This window comes from Daphnia pulicaria, chromosome 1 (assembly GCF_021234035.1).
Source record: "Daphnia pulicaria isolate SC F1-1A chromosome 1, SC_F0-13Bv2, whole genome shotgun sequence".
In the NCBI taxonomy this organism is placed as follows: Eukaryota; Metazoa; Arthropoda; class Branchiopoda; order Diplostraca; family Daphniidae; genus Daphnia; species Daphnia pulicaria.
Window position 1 is genome coordinate 41,818,468 of NC_060913.1, and position 20,556 is coordinate 41,839,023.

Below are 20,556 nucleotides of genomic sequence, written 5' to 3' on the forward strand. Positions count from 1 at the left end.
CATAACCAATGAGGGTCTCCCGAGGTGTGATTATTGCTAGTTGAAAACTTTAACCAATACCCCGCCACGATGAAGTGAAATAATCTTTGTCGTCGGCAATTTTTGATAGCTCCATCAGGAGCATTTCAGCGTACAAGAAAAAAAAAATTACAGTCAGTTAGAAAAATTGGAGTGTTGCATAGTGTGTTTATAACATTAAACGGTGAAAGTGAAATCGTATAAGTGATTTTTGTTTCCATTTAGTTGGTATTGCACGTCAGACAAGGCTGATTAATTCGTTCGCTGAAGGCCATTAATATCAGTCAGTTGGAACATTGTGAACACGGGGAAAATATTTGAAAAGGTGATTCCAAATGACAAGGTGAAAAGATTCCACCATGTTTAAAGGGGAAGTTCAATAAATTGTTAACCGCTGTAGGGTGAATGTCGGGGTAAACATCTGATCCCACCACCTACGTGTTGGGCTTGTACCATAAAGATCGTTCATTTTTTTCAAAAATAACACTGCGCACAACTGTTTCGTTCAAAAACATGTTAACGAGCTTTATACATGATATTTACTTTAAAATAACTGTACCCATTGATAAAGAATTGCACAAGGATTTTGATATGTAAACGCATGTTTCGAAAAAAAAACCTTACAAGCGCACTTCAAAATTTTGAAATGAATATAAATACAAGGCATACCACTGTTATTTACTCTGGTTTCTAATCAATACCCGGATAAATCTTTCGCCTTTTACTAAAGATTTCCGTGGTTAGGAGCATTGATGAGTCTATATGACTTATTTTTTTAACGCCCGGTCTTCTGATTGGGCACTTTGAATAAATGAAAAATTAAAAACGTCTGTATGCGGAAACAAAGATATTCTACTACTACATACTGACAACATTTGTAAAATGACAAACTGATAGTTTTTCGGTGGTTTTGGTAAGATTAGTGTGTATTTCAAAAAGATAAATCTCAAGCACAAGTAATAGATTAGAGGCGAATATGGTCGGGTAATTGCGTCTAGTTTAATGTCAACGGCCATACCACATAGAACTCACCCGGTCTCGTCAGCTCCCGGAAGTTAAGCTATGTCGGGTCCCGTTAGTACTTGGATGGGTGACCGCTTGGAATACGGGATGCTGTTGGCATGGAATTATTTTATTTTTGTGAATCCAATTGAATTGAAGTGCTTCCCAAGATGGGTGATACTACATGGACTACAATGTATTATTTTGGCATTAGTTGAAAATGGAAGGAACGTATTTTTTACTGGATATTGCCTACTAGACGTCCTCCAACCTCTTTGTTGCTGAAAGATATTTGAAACGCCGTGCGCGAAGCGCACGGCACAGCCGAGAGGCTTGTACGTTGGTGGTTTCTTCGGGCAGCTCTATCTAATCTCTCTGGCTCTGAGATCCTTATGCAACGCAAGCTAAGTAAAGCGCGAAGCGCACGGCACAGCCGAGAGGCTTGTACGTTGGTGGTTTCTTCGGGCAGCTCTATCTAATCTCTCTGACTCTGAGATCCTTATGCAACGCAAGCTAAGTAAGGGAAGCAATCGTTAGCCTTATGACACTTGGATTGTTGGCTCATTGATCGGACATCCCCGGAACGAGAAAATTAAAAATGACAGTTAGCCAAAAATAGTGGCGTTTGGAAATATTATCAAATTTTATATTCGGTTGTCCATTGACAAATGTACTTATATGTCCTCGTTTGTTTGGCTAAGGTTGGTGTGTATTTCGAACAGAAAGTAAGCAAGCATTAGAACTAGATTTAGAGGCGAATATGGTCGGGTAATGGCGACTGAATTGATGTCAACGGCCATACCACATAGAACTCACCCGGTCTCGTCAGCTCCCGGAAGTTAAGCTATGTCGGGTCCCGTTAGTACTTGGATGGGTGACCGCTTGGGAATACGGGATGCTGTTGGCATGGTGTAATTTTATTTTTGCTCCCCAAGTTAGATGAGACATGGAATATAATGTATTCTTTAGGTATTAGTTGAAAAGGGTATTGCTGGGACTTTGATTAATGATACCATATATTGTAGAACGCATGTTTGTTTGATCTCGGTAGTTTTAACGACAAAAAAAAAGATAGAGGTTTGGCTATTTTGTTGAGGCTGTTGCATGACGCCCACTCACTGGCACGATCCCACTACTGCCGAACACGGGAACTTTTGGCTGCTAGGTTTCCCTCCTGACCCACTACGCTCCTCCTTAGCTAACCTGCACCTACTAGATTCCTCTAGCAGATCCATGCTGATGTCAAGCTTAGTGCGGGCACCTGATCAACATGCGGTATCACGAAACAGGGCTCCTAAACTCAAGCCATCCACTCTACCAAGCCTCCCCGAAGCAGGATTATAGGTGCACGCCAAACACCCAGCTGATAAATGGGCTCTCAATCGATAATACATTACTGTAATAAATTGATTTGATGAGCACGCGGATTCTTTATTGTGTCCAAAATTGGTCTCGTCACTTGTTCTATAACTATTAAAGAGCTTCTCGGTGTTTCAATAAATGAACAAAATGCAAGACCTGACAATGTATGTACTGTGTGCGTCAAGTATTGCAAATCTCAATTTAATATTCCGAAATATCGATCTATGCACTGTAATTTACGCCAAAGCTCATTGATCGTACAAACCTTATTTAGAGTTCTGCAAAATAACATTGCATTTAAGATCATACTTCACAGGATCATTTCTGTAGTATATCTTGACTTGTTTCCCACCAGAAACTTGTCTCCTTTCAACCCACGATGACGAGTTAAGACGCTGGTTTCTGAGCGTGAAACAGGCTGTGAGTGTAGCTGTCTCGACAGCATCAAACACAGTCATTGAGGACCGTTTCCGTTAAATCCATGTGAAATAGCGGAAGGAAACTAGCGTGTTCAGAGTGGTTGAGATGATAAAACAAATTTAAATTCTTGAAAATCTAAAGAGATAAATCTTAATAATAATTCCAGGTATTCGTGTCCTTAAATCATCTGCTTGTATGGCAAAATAAATTGTGAAAGTGAGGTTGGTCAATTTGAGGATGTGTCATGACTTTATGATCGTATTGCATTCTTTTAGTTATTGTTATTTAATCATGATTAATTATCGTTCAGAGCTTTTGTCGTCAGGTGGCGTGGCAAAGCCATATTCTGAAAAAAAAGGACCTAGTGTGATAACGAGAGTAAAATTTGCAACGCCTTCAGCGTAAATTGTATCTCCCTTAATACAGTATGAGCATAATAAAACAAATGAAAATGAACTTTATAAGCATCAAGTGGTCGCGTCTGGAAAAATGAACAACTCAATATTTTATAGCATTTCTTGAATGTTTTGAGTGATATGAGTATTCTTCGTACACCACCGGAAATGTGTTGAACCTCAGTGGTTATTTTGGGCAGTAATCCTTGTAACATTATCGCTTCTCGGCCTTTTGGCTAAGATCAAAGTGTAGTATCTGTTCTTATCAGCTTAATATCTGATACGGGTTCAAATGGACCCCAGAATATTAAACTGATTTTTGGCATACGGTGGGAATACAGTGCTTGCACTGCTCCCGCCACGGGTTGACCCGGTATTGCAGTACCTCCGGGATCGGCTCACCCTCTATGAGGGAGAACATATTGAATAAAACAGAAATTGTCTTAGCACCGTATAATAAAAGACCATGTATAATTGCAAAACTGTCATGTAGACATGTTTGTAATTTTTTCTAATTGTATTTTTTTCGTAATATCAAGAAAAGCATAAAAAAATACGTACTTGATTGTGTTAACTAATTAGTACTGTTCATCTTTCGATGTGATGTTTTTTTTTAAAATATGAAGATGCGTGTATTTTCATATGAAAAGTCGATTTTCTTATTTTCTTATTTGCCAATTGGACGACCAAATGAAAAAAAACAAGCAATTTGTTTCTTGAAAAGTATTTGCAAAGATCAAGACCATGAAATAAATACTGAGCTTTATTTACTATATTTTGCTCGAGTTCGTAATTCAAGTCGATGAAAGAAAGTGGGTGGTATTCTCTAAACGTCAGTCAAATACTTGAACACTCTTTGTCAATATTGTTCTGCTGTATACAAAGTATTAAACAAAGTGAAAAAGCATCCACAATCATACTTACCTGGCTCAGAGGCAACCATGATCACCAAGGTGGTTCCTCCAGGGCGAGGCCTTTCCATTGCACTAAGGATGGGCTGACCCTTGCGATTAATCCAAATGTGATTAACTCGGGAGTACAATTTTTGGTAGTGGGGGACTGCGTTCGCGCCGTTCCCTGAACACACTATAAATGTAAGAAAAATTCTTGTCATCTGCCGGAAGTTGAACTAAATCTGGTCCCGTTAGTAAACGGTAGGGTTGACCGCTTGGGAATACGCGAAGCATCAGATTTTCTTTCTGGGAAGAAACAACAAAGTAATGAAATTCATGTTTAGCTACTTTAATATAAATCATCATGGCCAATGGATTGGCCGTGATCGTCTAGTGGTTAGGACCCTACGTTGTGGTACCTACTAGATATGAATCCGTAGTAACCCAGGTTCGAATCCTGGTCACGGCACTGAAAACTGATTTTTCACGTCAACACGCAGATTAACTATAAATTTTGTTTGGTTGGAAAGTAATGCTCGCTCACTTCAATAGTTCATAATGTGAAAAACAATTTGGAATGAAAACCTGAAATTCCCCCTCCCTTTTTTTGTGTGTGCAGGAAGTTGTTGAAATGTATGGAAGAAAAATACACATTTACAGAATTTCAAGTATTTGACCCGATATTAAGACAAAAATTATTTCATGTATGTAATGAACTGTCCCCTGTTGGTATTAGTCCAATGGGAGATGGAAATTAAAATTTGCCTAGGGTAATCTAAATGAATATTTCTGAACGAAATTGTTGGTCCAACACGTCCAAGCAGAACGAATTCAGCAAATGCTTAAGTAGACTTGCTTTTCTGATTATAATTTAGCTTTGCGCAGTGGCAATATCATAACCAATGAGGGTCTCCCGAGGTGTGATTATTGCTAGTTGAAAACTTTAACCAATACCCCGCCACGATGAAGTGAAATAATCTTTGTCGTCGGCAATTTTTGATAGCTCCATCAGGAGCATTTCAGCGTACAAGAAAAAAAAAATTACAGTCAGTTAGAAAAATTGGAGTGTTGCATAGTGTGTTTATAACATTAAACGGTGAAAGTGAAATCGTATAAGTGATTTTTGTTTCCATTTAGTTGGTATTGCACGTCAGACAAGGCTGATTAATTCGTTCGCTGAAGGCCATTAATATCAGTCAGTTGGAACATTGTGAACACGGGGAAAATATTTGAAAAGGTGATTCCAAATGACAAGGTGAAAAGATTCCACCATGTTTAAAGGGGAAGTTCAATAAATTGTTAACCGCTGTAGGGTGAATGTCGGGGTAAACATCTGATCCCACCACCTACGTGTTGGGCTTGTACCATAAAGATCGTTCATTTTTTTCAAAAATAACACTGCGCACAACTGTTTCGTTCAAAAACATGTTAACGAGCTTTATACATGATATTTACTTTAAAATAACTGTACCCATTGATAAAGAATTGCACAAGGATTTTGATATGTAAACGCATGTTTCGAAAAAAAACCTTACAAGCGCACTTCAAAATTTTGAAATGAATATAAATACAAGGCATACCACTGTTATTTACTCTGGTTTCTAATCAATACCCGGATAAATCTTTCGCCTTTTACTAAAGATTTCCGTGGTTAGGAGCATTGATGAGTCTATATGACTTATTTTTTTAACGCCCGGTCTTCTGATTGGGCACTTTGAATAAATGAAAAATTAAAAACGTCTGTATGCGGAAACAAAGATATTCTACTACTACATACTGACAACATTTGTAAAATGACAAACTGATAGTTTTTCGGTGGTTTTGGTAAGATTAGTGTGTATTTCAAAAAGATAAATCTCAAGCACAAGTAATAGATTAGAGGCGAATATGGTCGGGTAATTGCGTCTAGTTTAATGTCAACGGCCATACCACATAGAACTCACCCGGTCTCGTCAGCTCCCGGAAGTTAAGCTATGTCGGGTCCCGTTAGTACTTGGATGGGTGACCGCTTGGGAATACGGGATGCTGTTGGCATGGAATTATTTTATTTTTGTGAATCCAATTGAATTGAAGTGCTTCCCAAGATGGGTGATACTACATGGACTACAATGTATTATTTTGGCATTAGTTGAAAATGGAAGGAACGTATTTTTTACTGGATATTGCCTACTAGACGTCCTCCAACCTCTTTGTTGCTGAAAGATATTTGAAACGCCGTGCGCGAAGCGCACGGCACAGCCGAGAGGCTACTAGACGTCCTCCAACCTCTTTGTTGCTGAAAGATATTTGAAACGCCGTGCGCGAAGCGCACGGCACAGCCGAGAGGCTTGTACGTTGGTGGTTTCTTCGGGCAGCTCTATCTAATCTCTCTGGCTCTGAGATCCTTATGCAACGCAAGCTAAGTAAAGCGCGAAGCGCACGGCACAGCCGAGAGGCTTGTACGTTGGTGGTTTCTTCGGGCAGCTCTATCTAATCTCTCTGACTCTGAGATCCTTATGCAACGCAAGCTAAGTAAGGGAAGCAATCGTTAGCCTTATGACACTTGGATTGTTGGCTCATTGATCGGACATCCCCGGAACGAGAAAATTAAAAATGACAGTTAGCCAAAAATAGTGGCGTTTGGAAATATTATCAAATTTTATATTCGGTTGTCCATTGACAAATGTACTTATATGTCCTCGTTTGTTTGGCTAAGGTTGGTGTGTATTTCGAACAGAAAGTAAGCAAGCATTAGAACTAGATTTAGAGGCGAATATGGTCGGGTAATGGCGACTGAATTGATGTCAACGGCCATACCACATAGAACTCACCCGGTCTCGTCAGCTCCCGGAAGTTAAGCTATGTCGGGTCCCGTTAGTACTTGGATGGGTGACCGCTTGGGAATACGGGATGCTGTTGGCATGGTGTAATTTTATTTTTGCTCCCCAAGTTAGATGAGACATGGAATATAATGTATTCTTTAGGTATTAGTTGAAAAGGGTATTGCTGGGACTTTGATTAATGATACCATATATTGTAGAACGCATGTTTGTTTGATCTCGGTAGTTTTAACGACAAAAAAAAAGATAGAGGTTTGGCTATTTTGTTGAGGCTGTTGCATGACGCCCACTCACTGGCACGATCCCACTACTGCCGAACACGGGAACTTTTGGCTGCTAGGTTTCCCTCCTGACCCACTACGCTCCTCCTTAGCTAACCTGCACCTACTAGATTCCTCTAGCAGATCCATGCTGATGTCAAGCTTAGTGCGGGCACCTGATCAACATGCGGTATCACGAAACAGGGCTCCTAAACTCAAGCCATCCACTCTACCAAGCCTCCCCGAAGCAGGATTATAGGTGCACGCCAAACACCCAGCTGATAAATGGGCTCTCAATCGATAATACATTACTGTAATAAATTGATTTGATGAGCACGCGGATTCTTTATTGTGTCCAAAATTGGTCTCGTCACTTGTTCTATAACTATTAAAGAGCTTCTCGGTGTTTCAATAAATGAACAAAATGCAAGACCTGACAATGTATGTACTGTGTGCGTCAAGTATTGCAAATCTCAATTTAATATTCCGAAATATCGATCTATGCACTGTAATTTACGCCAAAGCTCATTGATCGTACAAACCTTATTTAGAGTTCTGCAAAATAACATTGCATTTAAGATCATACTTCACAGGATCATTTCTGTAGTATATCTTGACTTGTTTCCCACCAGAAACTTGTCTCCTTTCAACCCACGATGACGAGTTAAGACGCTGGTTTCTGAGCGTGAAACAGGCTGTGAGTGTAGCTGTCTCGACAGCATCAAACACAGTCATTGAGGACCGTTTCCGTTAAATCCATGTGAAATAGCGGAAGGAAACTAGCGTGTTCAGAGTGGTTGAGATGATAAAACAAATTTAAATTCTTGAAAATCTAAAGAGATAAATCTTAATAATAATTCCAGGTATTCGTGTCCTTAAATCATCTGCTTGTATGGCAAAATAAATTGTGAAAGTGAGGTTGGTCAATTTGAGGATGTGTCATGACTTTATGATCGTATTGCATTCTTTTAGTTATTGTTATTTAATCATGATTAATTATCGTTCAGAGCTTTTGTCGTCAGGTGGCGTGGCAAAGCCATATTCTGAAAAAAAAGGACCTAGTGTGATAACGAGAGTAAAATTTGCAACGCCTTCAGCGTAAATTGTATCTCCCTTAATACAGTATGAGCATAATAAAACAAATGAAAATGAACTTTATAAGCATCAAGTGGTCGCGTCTGGAAAAATGAACAACTCAATATTTTATAGCATTTCTTGAATGTTTTGAGTGATATGAGTATTCTTCGTACACCACCGGAAATGTGTTGAACCTCAGTGGTTATTTTGGGCAGTAATCCTTGTAACATTATCGCTTCTCGGCCTTTTGGCTAAGATCAAAGTGTAGTATCTGTTCTTATCAGCTTAATATCTGATACGGGTTCAAATGGACCCCAGAATATTAAACTGATTTTTGGCATACGGTGGGAATACAGTGCTTGCACTGCTCCCGCCACGGGTTGACCCGGTATTGCAGTACCTCCGGGATCGGCTCACCCTCTATGAGGGAGAACATATTGAATAAAACAGAAATTGTCTTAGCACCGTATAATAAAAGACCATGTATAATTGCAAAACTGTCATGTAGACATGTTTGTAATTTTTTCTAATTGTATTTTTTTCGTAATATCAAGAAAAGCATAAAAAAATACGTACTTGATTGTGTTAACTAATTAGTACTGTTCATCTTTCGATGTGATGTTTTTTTTTTAAATATGAAGATGCGTGTATTTTCATATGAAAAGTCGATTTTCTTATTTTCTTATTTGCCAATTGGACGACCAAATGAAAAAAAAACAAGCAATTTGTTTCTTGAAAAGTATTTGCAAAGATCAAGACCATGAAATAAATACTGAGCTTTATTTACTATATTTTGCTCGAGTTCGTAATTCAAGTCGATGAAAGAAAGTGGGTGGTATTCTCTAAACGTCAGTCAAATACTTGAACACTCTTTGTCAATATTGTTCTGCTGTATACAAAGTATTAAACAAAGTGAAAAAGCATCCACAATCATACTTACCTGGCTCAGAGGCAACCATGATCACCAAGGTGGTTCCTCCAGGGCGAGGCCTTTCCATTGCACTAAGGATGGGCTGACCCTTGCGATTAATCCAAATGTGATTAACTCGGGAGTACAATTTTTGGTAGTGGGGGACTGCGTTCGCGCCGTTCCCTGAACACACTATAAATGTAAGAAAAATTCTTGTCATCTGCCGGAAGTTGAACTAAATCTGGTCCCGTTAGTAAACGGTAGGGTTGACCGCTTGGGAATACGCGAAGCATCAGATTTTCTTTCTGGGAAGAAACAACAAAGTAATGAAATTCATGTTTAGCTACTTTAATATAAATCATCATGGCCAATGGATTGGCCGTGATCGTCTAGTGGTTAGGACCCTACGTTGTGGTACCTACTAGATATGAATCCGTAGTAACCCAGGTTCGAATCCTGGTCACGGCACTGAAAACTGATTTTTCACGTCAACACGCAGATTAACTATAAATTTTGTTTGGTTGGAAAGTAATGCTCGCTCACTTCAATAGTTCATAATGTGAAAAACAATTTGGAATGAAAACCTGAAATTCCCCCTCCCTTTTTTTGTGTGTGCAGGAAGTTGTTGAAATGTATGGAAGAAAAATACACATTTACAGAATTTCAAGTATTTGACCCGATATTAAGACAAAAATTATTTCATGTATGTAATGAACTGTCCCCTGTTGGTATTAGTCCAATGGGAGATGGAAATTAAAATTTGCCTAGGGTAATCTAAATGAATATTTCTGAACGAAATTGTTGGTCCAACACGTCCAAGCAGAACGAATTCAGCAAATGCTTAAGTAGACTTGCTTTTCTGATTATAATTTAGCTTTGCGCAGTGGCAATATCATAACCAATGAGGGTCTCCCGAGGTGTGATTATTGCTAGTTGAAAACTTTAACCAATACCCCGCCACGATGAAGTGAAATAATCTTTGTCGTCGGCAATTTTTGATAGCTCCATCAGGAGCATTTCAGCGTACAAGAAAAAAAAAATTACAGTCAGTTAGAAAAATTGGAGTGTTGCATAGTGTGTTTATAACATTAAACGGTGAAAGTGAAATCGTATAAGTGATTTTTGTTTCCATTTAGTTGGTATTGCACGTCAGACAAGGCTGATTAATTCGTTCGCTGAAGGCCATTAATATCAGTCAGTTGGAACATTGTGAACACGGGGAAAATATTTGAAAAGGTGATTCCAAATGACAAGGTGAAAAGATTCCACCATGTTTAAAGGGGAAGTTCAATAAATTGTTAACCGCTGTAGGGTGAATGTCGGGGTAAACATCTGATCCCACCACCTACGTGTTGGGCTTGTACCATAAAGATCGTTCATTTTTTTCAAAAATAACACTGCGCACAACTGTTTCGTTCAAAAACATGTTAACGAGCTTTATACATGATATTTACTTTAAAATAACTGTACCCATTGATAAAGAATTGCACAAGGATTTTGATATGTAAACGCATGTTTCGAAAAAAAACCTTACAAGCGCACTTCAAAATTTTGAAATGAATATAAATACAAGGCATACCACTGTTATTTACTCTGGTTTCTAATCAATACCCGGATAAATCTTTCGCCTTTTACTAAAGATTTCCGTGGTTAGGAGCATTGATGAGTCTATATGACTTATTTTTTTAACGCCCGGTCTTCTGATTGGGCACTTTGAATAAATGAAAAATTAAAAACGTCTGTATGCGGAAACAAAGATATTCTACTACTACATACTGACAACATTTGTAAAATGACAAACTGATAGTTTTTCGGTGGTTTTGGTAAGATTAGTGTGTATTTCAAAAAGATAAATCTCAAGCACAAGTAATAGATTAGAGGCGAATATGGTCGGGTAATTGCGTCTAGTTTAATGTCAACGGCCATACCACATAGAACTCACCCGGTCTCGTCAGCTCCCGGAAGTTAAGCTATGTCGGGTCCCGTTAGTACTTGGATGGGTGACCGCTTGGGAATACGGGATGCTGTTGGCATGGAATTATTTTATTTTTGTGAATCCAATTGAATTGAAGTGCTTCCCAAGATGGGTGATACTACATGGACTACAATGTATTATTTTGGCATTAGTTGAAAATGGAAGGAACGTATTTTTTACTGGATATTGCCTACTAGACGTCCTCCAACCTCTTTGTTGCTGAAAGATATTTGAAACGCCGTGCGCGAAGCGCACGGCACAGCCGAGAGGCTACTAGACGTCCTCCAACCTCTTTGTTGCTGAAAGATATTTGAAACGCCGTGCGCGAAGCGCACGGCACAGCCGAGAGGCTTGTACGTTGGTGGTTTCTTCGGGCAGCTCTATCTAATCTCTCTGGCTCTGAGATCCTTATGCAACGCAAGCTAAGTAAAGCGCGAAGCGCACGGCACAGCCGAGAGGCTTGTACGTTGGTGGTTTCTTCGGGCAGCTCTATCTAATCTCTCTGACTCTGAGATCCTTATGCAACGCAAGCTAAGTAAGGGAAGCAATCGTTAGCCTTATGACACTTGGATTGTTGGCTCATTGATCGGACATCCCCGGAACGAGAAAATTAAAAATGACAGTTAGCCAAAAATAGTGGCGTTTGGAAATATTATCAAATTTTATATTCGGTTGTCCATTGACAAATGTACTTATATGTCCTCGTTTGTTTGGCTAAGGTTGGTGTGTATTTCGAACAGAAAGTAAGCAAGCATTAGAACTAGATTTAGAGGCGAATATGGTCGGGTAATGGCGACTGAATTGATGTCAACGGCCATACCACATAGAACTCACCCGGTCTCGTCAGCTCCCGGAAGTTAAGCTATGTCGGGTCCCGTTAGTACTTGGATGGGTGACCGCTTGGGAATACGGGATGCTGTTGGCATGGTGTAATTTTATTTTTGCTCCCCAAGTTAGATGAGACATGGAATATAATGTATTCTTTAGGTATTAGTTGAAAAGGGTATTGCTGGGACTTTGATTAATGATACCATATATTGTAGAACGCATGTTTGTTTGATCTCGGTAGTTTTAACGACAAAAAAAAAGATAGAGGTTTGGCTATTTTGTTGAGGCTGTTGCATGACGCCCACTCACTGGCACGATCCCACTACTGCCGAACACGGGAACTTTTGGCTGCTAGGTTTCCCTCCTGACCCACTACGCTCCTCCTTAGCTAACCTGCACCTACTAGATTCCTCTAGCAGATCCATGCTGATGTCAAGCTTAGTGCGGGCACCTGATCAACATGCGGTATCACGAAACAGGGCTCCTAAACTCAAGCCATCCACTCTACCAAGCCTCCCCGAAGCAGGATTATAGGTGCACGCCAAACACCCAGCTGATAAATGGGCTCTCAATCGATAATACATTACTGTAATAAATTGATTTGATGAGCACGCGGATTCTTTATTGTGTCCAAAATTGGTCTCGTCACTTGTTCTATAACTATTAAAGAGCTTCTCGGTGTTTCAATAAATGAACAAAATGCAAGACCTGACAATGTATGTACTGTGTGCGTCAAGTATTGCAAATCTCAATTTAATATTCCGAAATATCGATCTATGCACTGTAATTTACGCCAAAGCTCATTGATCGTACAAACCTTATTTAGAGTTCTGCAAAATAACATTGCATTTAAGATCATACTTCACAGGATCATTTCTGTAGTATATCTTGACTTGATTCCCACCAGAAACTTGTCTCCTTTCAACCCACGATGACGAGTTAAGACGCTGGTTTCTGAGCGTGAAACAGGCTGTGAGTGTAGCTGTCTCGACAGCATCAAACACAGTCATTGAGGACCGTTTCCGTTAAATCCATGTGAAATAGCGGAAGGAAACTAGCGTGTTCAGAGTGGTTGAGATGATAAAACAAATTTAAATTCTTGAAAATCTAAAGAGATAAATCTTAATAATAATTCCAGGTATTCGTGTCCTTAAATCATCTGCTTGTATGGCAAAATAAATTGTGAAAGTGAGGTTGGTCAATTTGAGGATGTGTCATGACTTTATGATCGTATTGCATTCTTTTAGTTATTGTTATTTAATCATGATTAATTATCGTTCAGAGCTTTTGTCGTCAGGTGGCGTGGCAAAGCCATATTCTGAAAAAAAAGGACCTAGTGTGATAACGAGAGTAAAATTTGCAACGCCTTCAGCGTAAATTGTATCTCCCTTAATACAGTATGAGCATAATAAAACAAATGAAAATGAACTTTATAAGCATCAAGTGGTCGCGTCTGGAAAAATGAACAACTCAATATTTTATAGCATTTCTTGAATGTTTTGAGTGATATGAGTATTCTTCGTACACCACCGGAAATGTGTTGAACCTCAGTGGTTATTTTGGGCAGTAATCCTTGTAACATTATCGCTTCTCGGCCTTTTGGCTAAGATCAAAGTGTAGAATCTGTTCTTATCAGCTTAATATCTGATACGGGTTCAAATGGACCCCAGAATATTAAACTGATTTTTGGCATACGGTGGGAATACAGTGCTTGCACTGCTCCCGCCACGGGTTGACCCGGTATTGCAGTACCTCCGGGATCGGCTCACCCTCTATGAGGGAGAACATATTGAATAAAACAGAAATTGTCTTAGCACCGTATAATAAAAGACCATGTATAATTGCAAAACTGTCATGTAGACATGTTTGTAATTTTTTCTAATTGTATTTTTTTCGTAATATCAAGAAAAGCATAAAAAAATACGTACTTGATTGTGTTAACTAATTAGTACTGTTCATCTTTCGATGTGATGTTTTTTTTTAAAATATGAAGATGCGTGTATTTTCATATGAAAAGTCGATTTTCTTATTTTCTTATTTGCCAATTGGACGACCAAATGAAAAAAAACAAGCAATTTGTTTCTTGAAAAGTATTTGCAAAGATCAAGACCATGAAATAAATACTGAGCTTTATTTACTATATTTTGCTCGAGTTCGTAATTCAAGTCGATGAAAGAAAGTGGGTGGTATTCTCTAAACGTCAGTCAAATACTTGAACACTCTTTGTCAATATTGTTCTGCTGTATACAAAGTATTAAACAAAGTGAAAAAGCATCCACAATCATACTTACCTGGCTCAGAGGCAACCATGATCACCAAGGTGGTTCCTCCAGGGCGAGGCCTTTCCATTGCACTAAGGATGGGCTGACCCTTGCGATTAATCCAAATGTGATTAACTCGGGAGTACAATTTTTGGTAGTGGGGGACTGCGTTCGCGCCGTTCCCTGAACACACTATAAATGTAAGAAAAATTCTTGTCATCTGCCGGAAGTTGAACTAAATCTGGTCCCGTTAGTAAACGGTAGGGTTGACCGCTTGGGAATACGCGAAGCATCAGATTTTCTTTCTGGGAAGAAACAACAAAGTAATGAAATTCATGTTTAGCTACTTTAATATAAATCATCATGGCCAATGGATTGGCCGTGATCGTCTAGTGGTTAGGACCCTACGTTGTGGTACCTACTAGATATGAATCCGTAGTAACCCAGGTTCGAATCCTGGTCACGGCACTGAAAACTGATTTTTCACGTCAACACGCAGATTAACTATAAATTTTGTTTGGTTGGAAAGTAATGCTCGCTCACTTCAATAGTTCATAATGTGAAAAACAATTTGGAATGAAAACCTGAAATTCCCCCTCCCTTTTTTTGTGTGTGCAGGAAGTTGTTGAAATGTATGGAAGAAAAATACACATTTACAGAATTTCAAGTATTTGACCCGATATTAAGACAAAAATTATTTCATGTATGTAATGAACTGTCCCCTGTTGGTATTAGTCCAATGGGAGATGGAAATTAAAATTTGCCTAGGGTAATCTAAATGAATATTTCTGAACGAAATTGTTGGTCCAACACGTCCAAGCAGAACGAATTCAGCAAATGCTTAAGTAGACTTGCTTTTCTGATTATAATTTAGCTTTGCGCAGTGGCAATATCATAACCAATGAGGGTCTCCCGAGGTGTGATTATTGCTAGTTGAAAACTTTAACCAATACCCCGCCACGATGAAGTGAAATAATCTTTGTCGTCGGCAATTTTTGATAGCTCCATCAGGAGCATTTCAGCGTACAAGAAAAAAAAAATTACAGTCAGTTAGAAAAATTGGAGTGTTGCATAGTGTGTTTATAACATTAAACGGTGAAAGTGAAATCGTATAAGTGATTTTTGTTTCCATTTAGTTGGTATTGCACGTCAGACAAGGCTGATTAATTCGTTCGCTGAAGGCCATTAATATCAGTCAGTTGGAACATTGTGAACACGGGGAAAATATTTGAAAAGGTGATTCCAAATGACAAGGTGAAAAGATTCCACCATGTTTAAAGGGGAAGTTCAATAAATTGTTAACCGCTGTAGGGTGAATGTCGGGGTAAACATCTGATCCCACCACCTACGTGTTGGGCTTGTACCATAAAGATCGTTCATTTTTTTCAAAAATAACACTGCGCACAACTGTTTCGTTCAAAAACATGTTAACGAGCTTTATACATGATATTTACTTTAAAATAACTGTACCCATTGATAAAGAATTGCACAAGGATTTTGATATGTAAACGCATGTTTCGAAAAAAAACCTTACAAGCGCACTTCAAAATTTTGAAATGAATATAAATACAAGGCATACCACTGTTATTTACTCTGGTTTCTAATCAATACCCGGATAAATCTTTCGCCTTTTACTAAAGATTTCCGTGGTTAGGAGCATTGATGAGTCTATATGACTTATTTTTTTAACGCCCGGTCTTCTGATTGGGCACTTTGAATAAATGAAAAATTAAAAACGTCTGTATGCGGAAACAAAGATATTCTACTACTACATACTGACAACATTTGTAAAATGACAAACTGATAGTTTTTCGGTGGTTTTGGTAAGATTAGTGTGTATTTCAAAAAGATAAATCTCAAGCACAAGTAATAGATTAGAGGCGAATATGGTCGGGTAATTGCGTCTAGTTTAATGTCAACGGCCATACCACATAGAACTCACCCGGTCTCGTCAGCTCCCGGAAGTTAAGCTATGTCGGGTCCCGTTAGTACTTGGATGGGTGACCGCTTGGGAATACGGGATGCTGTTGGCATGGAATTATTTTATTTTTGTGAATCCAATTGAATTGAAGTGCTTCCCAAGATGGGTGATACTACATGGACTACAATGTATTATTTTGGCATTAGTTGAAAATGGAAGGAACGTATTTTTTACTGGATATTGCCTACTAGACGTCCTCCAACCTCTTTGTTGCTGAAAGATATTTGAAACGCCGTGCGCGAAGCGCACGGCACAGCCGAGAGGCTACTAGACGTCCTCCAACCTCTTTGTTGCTGAAAGATATTTGAAACGCCGTGCGCGAAGCGCACGGCACAGCCGAGAGGCTTGTACGTTGGTGGTTTCTTCGGGCAGCTCTATCTAATCTCTCTGGCTCTGAGATCCTTATGCAACGCAAGCTAAGTAAAGCGCGAAGCGCACGGCACAGCCGAGAGGCTTGTACGTTGGTGGTTTCTTCGGGCAGCTCTATCTAATCTCTCTGACTCTGAGATCCTTATGCAACGCAAGCTAAGTAAGGGAAGCAATCGTTAGCCTTATGACACTTGGATTGTTGGCTCATTGATCGGACATCCCCGGAACGAGAAAATTAAAAATGACAGTTAGCCAAAAATAGTGGCGTTTGGAAATATTATCAAATTTTATATTCGGTTGTCCATTGACAAATGTACTTATATGTCCTCGTTTGTTTGGCTAAGGTTGGTGTGTATTTCGAACAGAAAGTAAGCAAGCATTAGAACTAGATTTAGAGGCGAATATGGTCGGGTAATGGCGACTGAATTGATGTCAACGGCCATACCACATAGAACTCACCCGGTCTCGTCAGCTCCCGGAAGTTAAGCTATGTCGGGTCCCGTTAGTACTTGGATGGGTGACCGCTTGGGAATACGGGATGCTGTTGGCATGGTGTAATTTTATTTTTGCTCCCCAAGTTAGATGAGACATGGAATATAATGTATTCTTTAGGTATTAGTTGAAAAGGGTATTGCTGGGACTTTGATTAATGATACCATATATTGTAGAACGCATGTTTGTTTGATCTCGGTAGTTTTAACGACAAAAAAAAAGATAGAGGTTTGGCTATTTTGTTGAGGCTGTTGCATGACGCCCACTCACTGGCACGATCCCACTACTGCCGAACACGGGAACTTTTGGCTGCTAGGTTTCCCTCCTGACCCACTACGCTCCTCCTTAGCTAACCTGCACCTACTAGATTCCTCTAGCAGATCCATGCTGATGTCAAGCTTAGTGCGGGCACCTGATCAACATGCGGTATCACGAAACAGGGCTCCTAAACTCAAGCCATCCACTCTACCAAGCCTCCCCGAAGCAGGATTATAGGTGCACGCCAAACACCCAGCTGATAAATGGGCTCTCAATCGATAATACATTACTGTAATAAATTGATTTGATGAGCACGCGGATTCTTTATTGTGTCCAAAATTGGTCTCGTCACTTGTTCTATAACTATTAAAGAGCTTCTCGGTGTTTCAATAAATGAACAAAATGCAAGACCTGACAATGTATGTACTGTGTGCGTCAAGTATTGCAAATCTCAATTTAATATTCCGAAATATCGATCTATGCACTGTAATTTACGCCAAAGCTCATTGATCGTACAAACCTTATTTAGAGTTCTGCAAAATAACATTGCATTTAAGATCATACTTCACAGGATCATTTCTGTAGTATATCTTGACTTGTTTCCCACCAGAAACTTGTCTCCTTTCAACCCACGATGACGAGTTAAGACGCTGGTTTCTGAGCGTGAAACAGGCTGTGAGTGTAGCTGTCTCGACAGCATCAAACACAGTCATTGAGGACCGTTTCCGTTAAATCCATGTGAAATAGCGGAAGGAAACTAGCGTGTTCAGAGTGGTTGAGATGATAAAACAAATTTAAATTCTTGAAAATCTAAAGAGATAAATCTTAATAATAATTCCAGGTATTCGTGTCCTTAAATCATCTGCTTGTATGGCAAAATAAATTGTGAAAGTGAGGTTGGTCAATTTGAGGATGTGTCATGACTTTATGATCGTATTGCATTCTTTTAGTTATTGTTATTTAATCATGATTAATTATCGTTCAGAGCTTTTGTCGTCAGGTGGCGTGGCAAAGCCATATTCTGAAAAAAAAGGACCTAGTGTGATAACGAGAGTAAAATTTGCAACGCCTTCAGCGTAAATTGTATCTCCCTTAATACAGTATGAGCATAATAAAACAAATGAAAATGAACTTTATAAGCATCAAGTGGTCGCGTCTGGAAAAATGAACAACTCAATATTTTATAGCATTTCTTGAATGTTTTGAGTGATATGAGTATTCTTCGTACACCACCGGAAATGTGTTGAACCTCAGTGGTTATTTTGGGCAGTAATCCTTGTAACATTATCGCTTCTCGGCCTTTTGGCTAAGATCAAAGTGTAGTATCTGTTCTTATCAGCTTAATATCTGATACGGGTTCAAATGGACCCCAGAATATTAAACTGATTTTTGGCATACGGTGGGAATACAGTGCTTGCACTGCTCCCGCCACGGGTTGACCCGGTATTGCAGTACCTCCGGGATCGGCTCACCCTCTATGAGGGAGAACATATTGAATAAAACAGAAATTGTCTTAGCACCGTATAATAAAAGACCATGTATAATTGCAAAACTGTCATGTAGACATGTTTGTAATTTTTTCTAATTGTATTTTTTTCGTAATATCAAGAAAAGCATAAAAAAATACGTACTTGATTGTGTTAACTAATTAGTACTGTTCATCTTTCGATGTGATGTTTTTTTTTAAAATATGAAGATGCGTGTATTTTCATATGAAAAGTCGATTTTCTTATTTTCTTATTTGCCAATTGGACGACCAAATGAAAAAAAACAAGCAATTTGTTTCTTGAAAAGTATTTGCAAAGATCAAGACCATGAAATAAATACTGAGCTTTATTTACTATATTTTGCTCGAGTTCGTAATTCAAGTCGATGAAAGAAAGTGGGTGGTATTCTCTAAACGTCAGTCAAATACTTGAACACTCTTTGTCAATATTGTTCTGCTGTATACAAAGTATTAAACAAAGTGAAAAAGCATCCACAATCATACTTACCTGGCTCAGAGGCAACCATGATCACCAAGGTGGTTCCTCCAGGGCGAGGCCTTTCCATTGCACTAAGGATGGGCTGACCCTTGCGATTAATCCAAATGTGATTAACTCGGGAGTACAATTTTTGGTAGTGGGGGACTGCGTTCGCGCCGTTCCCTGAACACACTATAAATGTAAGAAAAATTCTTGTCATCTGCCGGAAGTTGAACTAAATCTGGTCCCGTTAGTAAACGGTAGGGTTGACCGCTTGGGAATACGCGAAGCATCAGATTTTCTTTCTGGGAAGAAACAACAAAGTAATGAAATTCATGTTTAGCTACTTTAATATAAATCATCATGGCCAATGGATTGGCCGTGATCGTCTAGTGGTTAGGACCCTACGTTGTGGTACCTACTAGATATGAATCCGTAGTAACCCAGGTTCGAATCCTGGTCACGGCACTGAAAACTGATTTTTCACGTCAACACGCAGATTAACTATAAATTTTGTTTGGTTGGAAAGTAATGCTCGCTCACTTCAATAGTTCATAATGTGAAAAACAATTTGGAATGAAAACCTGAAATTCCCCCTCCCTTTTTTTGTGTGTGCAGGAAGTTGTTGAAATGTATGGAAGAAAAATACACATTTACAGAATTTCAAGTATTTGACCCGATATTAAGACAAAAATTATTTCATGTATGTAATGAACTGTCCCCTGTTGGTATTAGTCCAATGGGAGATGGAAATTAAAATTTGCCTAGGGTAATCTAAATGAATATTTCTGAACGAAATTGTTGGTCCAACACGTCCAAGCAGAACGAATTCAGCAAATGCTTAAGTAGACTTGCTTTTCTGATTATAATTTAGCTTTGCGCAGTGGCAATATCATAACCAATGAGGGTCTCCCGAGGTGTGATTATTGCTAGTTGAAAACTTTAACCAATACCCCGCCACGATGAAGTGAAATAATCTTTGTCGTCGGCAATTTTTGATAGCTCCATCAGGAGCATTTCAGCGTACAAGAAAAAAAAAATTACAGTCAGTTAGAAAAATTGGAGTGTTGCATAGTGTGTTTATAACATTAAACGGTGAAAGTGAAATCGTATAAGTGATTTTTGTTTCCATTTAGTTGGTATTGCACGTCAGACAAGGCTGATTAATTCGTTCGCTGAAGGCCATTAATATCAGTCAGTTGGAACATTGTGAACACGGGGAAAATATTTGAAAAGGTGATTCCAAATGACAAGGTGAAAAGATTCCACCAT

At 39.0% G+C, this 20,556-nt stretch overlaps 31 non-coding genes and 2 pseudogenes across 31 annotated transcripts; all 33 read left to right on the plus strand.

Moving 5' to 3' along the window:
• LOC124322770 lies at positions 1-121 on the plus strand (annotated as a pseudogene).
• A 575-nt stretch (positions 122-696) lies between these two features.
• LOC124322901 lies at positions 697-819 on the plus strand. Its single transcript, XR_006915156.1, has one exon. It is a non-coding gene; the product is annotated as a U5 spliceosomal RNA (small nuclear RNA).
• Positions 820-1,022: 203 nt separating this feature from the next.
• LOC124321556 lies at positions 1,023-1,140 on the plus strand (annotated as a pseudogene).
• Positions 1,141-1,808: 668 nt separating this feature from the next.
• LOC124322988 lies at positions 1,809-1,927 on the plus strand. The gene has a single exon (XR_006915237.1). It is a non-coding gene; the product is annotated as a 5S ribosomal RNA (ribosomal RNA).
• Positions 1,928-2,681: 754 nt separating this feature from the next.
• Positions 2,682-2,903, plus strand: LOC124322501. The gene has a single exon (XR_006914783.1). It is a non-coding gene; the product is annotated as a small nucleolar RNA U3 (small nucleolar RNA).
• Positions 2,904-3,413: 510 nt separating this feature from the next.
• Positions 3,414-3,604, plus strand: LOC124322237. The gene has a single exon (XR_006914584.1). It is a non-coding gene; the product is annotated as a U2 spliceosomal RNA (small nuclear RNA).
• Positions 3,605-4,113: 509 nt separating this feature from the next.
• Positions 4,114-4,277, plus strand: LOC124322079. Its single transcript, XR_006914433.1, has one exon. It is a non-coding gene; the product is annotated as a U1 spliceosomal RNA (small nuclear RNA).
• Positions 4,278-4,469: 192 nt separating this feature from the next.
• On the plus strand, positions 4,470-4,559 carry Trnah-gug. Its single transcript is given in 2 exon segments — positions 4,470-4,506; positions 4,525-4,559. It is a non-coding gene; the product is annotated as a tRNA-His (tRNA).
• Positions 4,560-4,963: 404 nt separating this feature from the next.
• Positions 4,964-5,105, plus strand: LOC124322709. Its single transcript, XR_006914977.1, has one exon. It is a non-coding gene; the product is annotated as a U4 spliceosomal RNA (small nuclear RNA).
• Positions 5,106-5,679: 574 nt separating this feature from the next.
• LOC124322903 lies at positions 5,680-5,802 on the plus strand. The gene has a single exon (XR_006915157.1). It is a non-coding gene; the product is annotated as a U5 spliceosomal RNA (small nuclear RNA).
• Positions 5,803-6,005: 203 nt separating this feature from the next.
• On the plus strand, positions 6,006-6,124 carry LOC124322989. Its single transcript, XR_006915238.1, has one exon. It is a non-coding gene; the product is annotated as a 5S ribosomal RNA (ribosomal RNA).
• A 748-nt stretch (positions 6,125-6,872) lies between these two features.
• On the plus strand, positions 6,873-6,991 carry LOC124322990. The gene has a single exon (XR_006915239.1). It is a non-coding gene; the product is annotated as a 5S ribosomal RNA (ribosomal RNA).
• Positions 6,992-7,745: 754 nt separating this feature from the next.
• LOC124322502 lies at positions 7,746-7,967 on the plus strand. The gene has a single exon (XR_006914784.1). It is a non-coding gene; the product is annotated as a small nucleolar RNA U3 (small nucleolar RNA).
• Positions 7,968-8,477: 510 nt separating this feature from the next.
• On the plus strand, positions 8,478-8,668 carry LOC124322238. The gene has a single exon (XR_006914585.1). It is a non-coding gene; the product is annotated as a U2 spliceosomal RNA (small nuclear RNA).
• A 510-nt stretch (positions 8,669-9,178) lies between these two features.
• LOC124322080 lies at positions 9,179-9,342 on the plus strand. Its single transcript, XR_006914434.1, has one exon. It is a non-coding gene; the product is annotated as a U1 spliceosomal RNA (small nuclear RNA).
• A 192-nt stretch (positions 9,343-9,534) lies between these two features.
• Trnah-gug lies at positions 9,535-9,624 on the plus strand. The gene is given in 2 exon segments: positions 9,535-9,571; positions 9,590-9,624. It is a non-coding gene; the product is annotated as a tRNA-His (tRNA).
• Positions 9,625-10,028: 404 nt separating this feature from the next.
• LOC124322711 lies at positions 10,029-10,170 on the plus strand. The gene has a single exon (XR_006914979.1). It is a non-coding gene; the product is annotated as a U4 spliceosomal RNA (small nuclear RNA).
• A 574-nt stretch (positions 10,171-10,744) lies between these two features.
• On the plus strand, positions 10,745-10,867 carry LOC124322904. Its single transcript, XR_006915158.1, has one exon. It is a non-coding gene; the product is annotated as a U5 spliceosomal RNA (small nuclear RNA).
• Positions 10,868-11,070: 203 nt separating this feature from the next.
• On the plus strand, positions 11,071-11,189 carry LOC124322991. Its single transcript, XR_006915240.1, has one exon. It is a non-coding gene; the product is annotated as a 5S ribosomal RNA (ribosomal RNA).
• A 748-nt stretch (positions 11,190-11,937) lies between these two features.
• LOC124322992 lies at positions 11,938-12,056 on the plus strand. Its single transcript, XR_006915241.1, has one exon. It is a non-coding gene; the product is annotated as a 5S ribosomal RNA (ribosomal RNA).
• A 754-nt stretch (positions 12,057-12,810) lies between these two features.
• On the plus strand, positions 12,811-13,032 carry LOC124322568. Its single transcript, XR_006914846.1, has one exon. It is a non-coding gene; the product is annotated as a small nucleolar RNA U3 (small nucleolar RNA).
• A 510-nt stretch (positions 13,033-13,542) lies between these two features.
• Positions 13,543-13,733, plus strand: LOC124322291. Its single transcript, XR_006914634.1, has one exon. It is a non-coding gene; the product is annotated as a U2 spliceosomal RNA (small nuclear RNA).
• Positions 13,734-14,242: 509 nt separating this feature from the next.
• LOC124322081 lies at positions 14,243-14,406 on the plus strand. The gene has a single exon (XR_006914435.1). It is a non-coding gene; the product is annotated as a U1 spliceosomal RNA (small nuclear RNA).
• Positions 14,407-14,598: 192 nt separating this feature from the next.
• Trnah-gug lies at positions 14,599-14,688 on the plus strand. The gene is given in 2 exon segments: positions 14,599-14,635; positions 14,654-14,688. It is a non-coding gene; the product is annotated as a tRNA-His (tRNA).
• Positions 14,689-15,092: 404 nt separating this feature from the next.
• Positions 15,093-15,234, plus strand: LOC124322712. The gene has a single exon (XR_006914980.1). It is a non-coding gene; the product is annotated as a U4 spliceosomal RNA (small nuclear RNA).
• A 574-nt stretch (positions 15,235-15,808) lies between these two features.
• Positions 15,809-15,931, plus strand: LOC124322905. Its single transcript, XR_006915159.1, has one exon. It is a non-coding gene; the product is annotated as a U5 spliceosomal RNA (small nuclear RNA).
• A 203-nt stretch (positions 15,932-16,134) lies between these two features.
• On the plus strand, positions 16,135-16,253 carry LOC124322994. Its single transcript, XR_006915243.1, has one exon. It is a non-coding gene; the product is annotated as a 5S ribosomal RNA (ribosomal RNA).
• Positions 16,254-17,001: 748 nt separating this feature from the next.
• Positions 17,002-17,120, plus strand: LOC124322995. The gene has a single exon (XR_006915244.1). It is a non-coding gene; the product is annotated as a 5S ribosomal RNA (ribosomal RNA).
• A 754-nt stretch (positions 17,121-17,874) lies between these two features.
• On the plus strand, positions 17,875-18,096 carry LOC124322503. Its single transcript, XR_006914785.1, has one exon. It is a non-coding gene; the product is annotated as a small nucleolar RNA U3 (small nucleolar RNA).
• A 510-nt stretch (positions 18,097-18,606) lies between these two features.
• On the plus strand, positions 18,607-18,797 carry LOC124322240. Its single transcript, XR_006914587.1, has one exon. It is a non-coding gene; the product is annotated as a U2 spliceosomal RNA (small nuclear RNA).
• Positions 18,798-19,306: 509 nt separating this feature from the next.
• LOC124322082 lies at positions 19,307-19,470 on the plus strand. The gene has a single exon (XR_006914436.1). It is a non-coding gene; the product is annotated as a U1 spliceosomal RNA (small nuclear RNA).
• Positions 19,471-19,662: 192 nt separating this feature from the next.
• On the plus strand, positions 19,663-19,752 carry Trnah-gug. Its single transcript is given in 2 exon segments — positions 19,663-19,699; positions 19,718-19,752. It is a non-coding gene; the product is annotated as a tRNA-His (tRNA).
• A 404-nt stretch (positions 19,753-20,156) lies between these two features.
• On the plus strand, positions 20,157-20,298 carry LOC124322713. Its single transcript, XR_006914981.1, has one exon. It is a non-coding gene; the product is annotated as a U4 spliceosomal RNA (small nuclear RNA).
• Positions 20,299-20,556: the final 258 nt, after the last annotated feature.